The sequence below is a fragment of the Nicotiana tabacum genome, chromosome 24, assembly GCF_000715075.1.
Source record: "Nicotiana tabacum cultivar K326 chromosome 24, ASM71507v2, whole genome shotgun sequence".
Taxonomy (NCBI): domain Eukaryota; kingdom Viridiplantae; phylum Streptophyta; class Magnoliopsida; order Solanales; family Solanaceae; genus Nicotiana; species Nicotiana tabacum.
In genome coordinates this window covers 13,050,175-13,058,048 of record NC_134103.1, presented here as the reverse complement: position 1 = coordinate 13,058,048, position 7,874 = coordinate 13,050,175, and the positions used below count along the sequence as shown (strand labels likewise).

General features: G+C 31.4%; 2 non-coding genes across 2 annotated transcripts; both read right to left on the bottom strand.

The window, feature by feature from the left end:
• Positions 1-7,206: 7,206 nt before the first annotated feature.
• LOC142178716 (small nucleolar RNA R160) lies at positions 7,207-7,285 on the bottom strand. Its single transcript, XR_012706979.1, has one exon. It is a non-coding gene; the product is annotated as a small nucleolar RNA R160 (small nucleolar RNA).
• Positions 7,286-7,501: 216 nt separating this feature from the next.
• Positions 7,502-7,577, bottom strand: LOC142178717 (small nucleolar RNA R160). Its single transcript, XR_012706980.1, has one exon. It is a non-coding gene; the product is annotated as a small nucleolar RNA R160 (small nucleolar RNA).
• Positions 7,578-7,874: the final 297 nt, after the last annotated feature.

Sequence of the window (7,874 nt, the reverse complement as noted above, 5' to 3'; positions counted from 1 at the left end):
CACAAACACAAGGTTTATGGTTTTACAATTAATTTCCTACACAATGCTTCTAGCTAAGCTAAGTAGGAATTACAAGTAAATCACTCTAATAAAGGTGCAACATAACTAGGGACATATAATAACACAAAACTGAAAACTGGTCCTTCGTTATGTTGTTCTTTGTTCTTAAAGCCTGGAAGTCACTTGCAAGATGGCAACACACTTGAGAGAAGATTTTATTAATTCTCGGATGTGCAAGTGCTTGTTTTCTTCATTGCTTCATGTTAATAATATCCAAGTGATGTCACTTGAATGATGCAAACAATATCCGGTACAAGGCATGTCCTGGAAAGTGGCTGATGCACTGGTCATACTGTTGCGTGTATGCAGGGGAACAGTTGCAGCAACTTTACAACTATGAGCAGTTGACTGGTACAGTTAGCAAGGGAACTGATGTCCATCTGCTCCTTCTGTCGTTTCTTTGACTATAATTGTTGGAACTTGTGTATGACTTGAGACTTGTTGTTCTTGAGCACTTTAAGGATGTGTAACATGTTCCCCAACTGGTTCTTATCATTAAGTTTGTTAGATCATCAAAATATAATAGGGCACATAACCTATCAATTTTGAACATGGTGAGGGTTGAGTGAAACATTCATTCGGGTTGTTCAATCGGGTTGCCTTATTTTCGCTAAAGCTAGGTGTCATACTCAATTTTCTTAATGAAGAGATACGTTAGGTGTCCTTGTATGGATTGTGAGTCTAATAAATTGTTAGTTCCAGACGATGTTACACTTCATCGTTATAACAAGGGGTTAAAACCTAGGTATTGATGGTGGATTGATCCTTCAAAACATGAAACTAGTGATGGTGGGTGACGGTTTATATATTTATTCCATTTTATCTCGACTCATTTCATTTACGAAATGAAACGGGTTAATCAATCAGTCAGCTACGCCTCAATCTCATTCGGTCCATTTCATTTAAGACAAGGAAATCGGTATACAGGAAAAAATAAACAAGCACACACATGTAATATGAACAGAATAAAAGAAAACTTATACAGAGAACAAGAATCGGAGCATGCATTTAAAAAGGACCGTAAAATGAAAAAGTTAAAAATTTTGCTCCTCGGGGATTATAGGGCTTGGAAAAGGGCAAAAGGTTAACTTAAGTAAATACTTATTTGTAATTAATGTTCACATCGAATTAAATAAATTAATAATTGGAGCTAAAATAAAATAAAAATACTATTCACTTAACAAAGGGGCCAGCCCTTGCTTGAAAAGGAAAGCAAAACATAAATTGCATTATAGAAAATTCATAAGAAGATGCATCAAATATTTGATATATGGTAATGTTTTAAATACTACACATATTTTTTTACTAACCTTCCATAGACCAAAAAATGGCTTTGATCCGCTTATCAAATTTCTAATTGGGAATAGCATTACAGTAATTTTCTTTTTAGAAAGAAATAAGCAGGTTATTAATGAACTAAGTATTATATAATGTTGTAATGAGAAGCACTCTGAAGTCAAAACAAAACCATTCTTCTACACAAGAAAGATGGCCAAGACTTTGATGAATCTGTTTATGGTAGTGGCCTTCTTGGTCATTTCACGCGGTCAGTCCATACCCCATTCCCCCCCTCCCCCCCAAATTTTATGTTTGTCTTACAAAAATTCTAACATAAATTATAACCTTAGTAAAGTTTAATTAAGTTATGATTTGATTTTACTATGTTGGTAATTTATTATAACTTGATCCTCAAACGTTTTTGTCTGCGTAAGATACTAGGGGTGTACAACAAAAACCGTTAAACCGCACCAACCCGATAATCCGAGTCAAACAGAGAAAAAAATCCGATTGTGGTTTGGTTTGATTTGGTTTGGTGTTGGGAAAAAAAACCCGACCATAATTGGTTTGGTTTGGTTTTAACTAAAAAAAGTCAAACCGAAACCAAACCAACCCGACATTATATTTATACAATTTTAAAAAATAATTTATGCATATGAATATTTATTGTAATATAATTTATAAATATTTCTTAAACTTGTTCCCAATTTTATCTTTAAAAGTATTATTTAAAGTTTGGACTTAACATTCTTGAATGATCCAAAAAGTTTTATAACCCATAAAGGTAGTAAGTCAAATAAAGTTCAAATCAATACTAATGCTAATAAAGGAAATTCAATTTAACACTAGGAATGACAATAGTGTTGGATATCTATTTTTTAGTTTTGCATTGATTTATAATGAAAATGTATAACCTAGTTTATCTTTTTTTATGCTTAGTTGTGTATAATGAATAGTACTTATTAGTTGCACTTATTTTAGCACGACCTATATAGTATTTTTAGATTATGTTAATTTTTATTATGGTGTATTAATTAGTAATATTTTCTTTGTGCGATTTTATTAACTATATTATTGAATATTTTATTACAATGTTATGACTCATCTCATATTATTATTTTATTTTCTTGAAAAATACATTATATAGTTGTATCCTATTAGGACTAAAATAAATATTTGGAGCATAAGTTACATATTTTGTGCTATTAAGACTTTATCGGAAAAAAATTAGGAAACCCAAAAAAAACAAGATTGAAAAACCTGACTTTATTGGTTTAGTTTGGTTTGATTTATAAATTTAAAAATCCGACACCATTAATTTAAATTGATAATTAAAAAATTCGATCAAACCCGACTTATTTACACCCAATAAGATACTAAGGAGTTTTGTGATGTTCAGATATGGTGACAGGAGAAACATGTCACAATATAGCAGATTGTCGTTTCATGACATGTGCACCTGAGTTTGTAGGTTGTGTTGACGGGACTTGTGTATGTAAAGGTATCTCACTCTCTTTATCTTTCTCATATTCAGTTATTGAGCGACACATAACTAAGTTTTAACATTAGCAAATTTTGATAATGCATGTGATTTAAAGAGGTTAAAAGATTTACTTCCATCAAACAGTATTTAGTCAAACAACATGGTAGATCCAGGATAAAGTCAGTGGCGGAGTAAGGATTTTCATTAAGGGATATCAAAATATAAAGAAATAAACTCACCAAAAAATCAAGATATGTTATTATATAATATATATATATATAAACATATTTTCTTAAAAACTATCAAGCTATATAATTTTTCGGCGAAGTAGTGTCAGTTGACACCCCATTGGTGCATGTGGCTCCGCCACCGGATACAGTAGCATATATCGTCACACATAATGCCTTTCAATATGCAGATCATATATGTATAGATATGAAATTAGAATGTGTATGTAAAAATAATTAAACTGCAATCGAATCCACCAGTTTTGGAGGCTTGTCTCAATCACTCGTGAAGTACTATGATTGTTTTAACCGGCGCTTAACCGAGTGAACCCGGACGAGCAAGCCTATTAGATTTCCTTATACCCAAACTCATTCGTGAATAAAGATAATATATATCTTCGTTAATCAAACAATAAAGTGATCACGTCTGCAATACCAATTTCTTACCATTAGTTACTTCATTTTTAAAGTCTCAGTTCTACACATTTTTCATAATCAGAAATGGAAATAGTAATTCAAATATAGTGATTAACTCAAGACAATACTCTTTGTATTAAGAGTCTTTGTTGTTATTAAAATATAGAATACCTTATTTGTGTATGAATATTGTGTACAATTCGATGATGTTTACTTGAAGAAATAAATGGCAATAAAAATTTGCATTACCAAAATATCTTATCTCTTTACTTTTTTAGATCTTAAGTGCATTTTATGAATATATTTGTGCGCTGTGTTTTATGAATATTGCTATTCTATTTCATTGGAGAGGCACATTCGTGGTCCGGGAAATGGAGAGTATGAATTTTTCATCTCTAGCTAGAATGCAAGGTTGCAGCTTTAACATTAAAGTATCATTCGATTCACATCTTCAAAGGCAAATTCAACCTTTTCTTTAAAAAAAATTATGGCATCGCTACTGGGCTTTGAACCCTCCAACTCAACTGTAGAAGACAGAGATCTCACGAAGTGAGCTAACCCTCAACCCCTGACATATTCAACATTTTAAGTAAGAGACTCAACATTTTAAGTAAGAGACTGTGTGACTTATAGGGTGTTTAGATTGGCGTAACTTTTAAGCTAAAAGTCATGAGTTGGTAATACCCAACTTTTGGCTTTTGACTTATTTTTGTACTTTTCATGCCTAAAAGTAAGTACTTTTAAGTATTTTTTATCATTGACAAACACCACACAAACTAGAAAAATGCTTAAAAGCCAATAAACACTTATCTCCAACCCAGAAGTTATCCACTTTACTTAAGGAATTTGTTGTAGTGCAAAACTTTCTGTCTCTCCCAAACACCTATTGTTTTAAGAAATTTCGAGTGCTAGCATTAGATAGCTTTAACCTATTTAGATAATAATTTTTTCTATTTTATTTTAAATGTTTACTTTGTCGAAAAGTAAAACCATACTATGTGAGCTAATGGAGATGCGAATTTCCACACTTAACGAAAAGCACACTGGGTTTAGTATTGCCTCTTTTGGATTTTTTTGTAATATTGGAAGTGATGTTGAACCGGAAGGTAAAATAGACAAACAAAAAAAAAACATAAGATAAATACATATCTCAAAAATGTAGAACAAAAATTATATGACTCCTAGGAACAACTGGCTCTTTTAGTCAAACTTGCAATGAGCTTCTAGGTATAAAAAAAAGAGTAATTATATGCCCCTACTTGAAATGAAAGCAAATTTTAAATTGTATTACATTAAGTTCACAAAAAGATGGAAGAAATCTACAAAAATAGCACGGGCTAGCCAGTTTTCGCATTGGTAATTCAAAAATAGCCAGCGTTTGTCAAGTCATTAAAAAATAGCCACTATTTTGCTGCAACAGAAACCGATCCAGCATAATATACTGGGGTTCGATGCACCTATGTATTAATTTCCAGCATATTATACAAAAACTCCAAACACACGAAAAGTCCAGCATAATATACTGGAGATTCGAACACGTGTATATGAACTTCCAACATATTATACTGGACCGGAATACTTTGCGAGTTCTAGTATACTTATGCTAAAACTCCAGTATATTATGCTAAACTCCATTAAAAGAATTTTTAAATGCTAAAATTAATTTTTTAAATAAGTATTTACGTATTTAGATAGAAAAACTGATAAAAAACAGTTGATATGTTTTGTAGAAAAGTGATAATAGCTATTTTCTTGTTAAAAAGACTAAAATACCCTTAAATATTTTACAAAAAATTATGAATTAAAAAGTTTCTTTGTAGAGAAAATGATAAACAATGAATATGGAAGAAGAGAAAAAGAGAATTAAAATTTTATTTTGAAAAAGATATTTTGTAAAATAAAAAATATTATTAAGGATAAATTAGTAAAAATCTTGGTCAAACTAAAAGAAGGCATAAGAAATTTGGAATGCTAATACTATGCCAACATTCGTAATATACTTTAATTCATTAATGAAACATTAAAAACAATTCATAAAATTCAATGTACGAAACACACATTTAAATGCAAGCTTAGCTCAAAGATAAAAAGTCTAATTTGCAACAGTACAAAAAAAGTTTAGCCACCTTATAACAATCTTGTATCATAAGAGCTATTATCCAAACATTGTATAATTCTTTATTGCCTCCACTGTATTCATAAGCATTGTAAATTCAAACTAAATTTAAAAGCAATGTAAAGACTAAGTTTTGACATCTAATGTACGAATTAAGGATCCCTGTTGAGTATAAAGAGTCAAGTGACAACACAGAATAAGATAATCCCTAAGCTTATATAATAAGAACATTTGATGTATACCACTGATTGTATAGTCTAAGGGTCGTGGAAATTAGGAAAATGAGGAACATTGAAGTTTAAAATGTAAGATTGCAACTTTACCATTGAACAATCATTCAACTGGTTTACAAATATTGGTTATATAAGACTCCATAAGGACTGAGGACCAAGCTTTTAGCTTAAAAATGCAAGATATGTCTTTCTTATTCTAAAAACATCCTTCGCCACTGATAGAAAATGAAGATTCAAGCGACAACAGATAATAAGAAATACTTGATGTAGCGCCATGCTCGTATCGTCTGAGGGTAAGTATAAATAGCCAGACTCAGTATTTTGGTGCTCAAAAACCTTTACAACAGTCGAGTCAACTAATCAAAATCTTCAAAGAATTAGATAACAAATGCAAAAGCAAACAGCAATCCTCTTACTGTTCTGTAAATTTTCTCAATTATAAGTAGCACCTTGTTCTGTTTAACCAAGTTCAGAAAAACAGAGAAGACAATTAAATGTATCCTACAAATTTAAACATGTCACTGCCATCTCTCCAAAACTATGGCCTGCTATTTTAGGGCAAATATCATACAGGTCTTATGCAAAAAAAGGCAAAAAAAATGTTCATGATTATACTTTTCCATATAACCTTTTCTAAGAAGCAATTAGTGCCACTTTAATGTTATTTTCAAATCAGCAGATGCCACACCCTAGCTCCATTCTATTATAGTACTAGGGTTCCACCATTAGAGTGGAAGTTCATGGAAATTAGGCAAATGCAACAGGGCAGACAGTAACAACACATAAAGCTAAGGAACATGATTGTAGTTTTATAAAATGTGATCGATGTATTTCTTATTCACAAAACATCCTTTGCCGCTGATTTAACATGAATAGTCAAGTCGCAACAGGTAATAAGAAAGCCCTTAATGTAGCACCATGCTCGTATAGTCTGACGATAGTAACGACAGACCATGTATTTTGGTGCTCAAATCCTTCCCATTAGTCAGATCAAAACTTCCAACTGAAAATACCCAAAAAAACCCTAAACAAAGTTTAACTTGTTTTTCCAACTAAGTAGATAATTACAGTAGGACAGCATTGTATTCATATTTATATAATTCGAGACACTCCAACCATATCATCATAACAAATACTGATGATCAATGAGCAATCACTTTGGCAATCCCAAGGAAGGTCCTAACTAAATGAGGTTGTAAGGAGCATTATGTTAAAGCTAAAATAGATACAATGTACTCATATTACAATTTATACACCCAAGACAGCTTAATAATATTCTCTCTATTCTTTTTATGAGGAAAAGTAAGGTATTCTCATTAATATCAGCACAACATATCGAGACCACTTAGTAAAATGTATAACAAGATTAACAAAAATATCACTCTAACTAGCATCAATCAGAGAACTTTGAAGGCATAAAATATGTTTCTTCAACATAGAATTTCAGCTAATAGTTCCTCATCATTTTGCTTTGCCAAGTTTAAATAAATCTGCTCTAAAATAAAGAAATATGCAAACAAGTATTTCGAATAACTAACCAGCTCCCTCCATTCAATTTAACTGTTTGACTTTAGTCAAAATCACTAAATTTGACAAACAAAACTACTCAATATTCCACTTAATACTTTACAATTTTTTTGGTAGAACTATAATAGTTACCTATTGGGGGGGGGGGGGAATTGAGCAATGCAATCAGAGAACTTTGAAGGCTTAATATGCAAATTCAACATACAATTCAGCTTATAGATTCTCATCATTTTGCTTGCATATTTTAAATTCAACAAAAACAAAAAATTTAAACTATAACAAACTTTTTTTTGGCAAAATAAAGCTGAATAAATGGCTAAATTATTCAGCCAAAAGTTTTGTCAAAAAAATTAGCTTTGCACCAGAAAGTACCTTAGCTCGTATTTTCTCTGCAATAACAAACTTTATATTGCAAAGGGCTATTTGGTGCACACTATATTCCACGCACTACTCTGTCTCTGTGTGTGTGTGTGTGTTTTGTGTGTGTGTGTGTGTGTGTGTGTGTGTGTGTGTGGAAATTACAAGCACTTTAC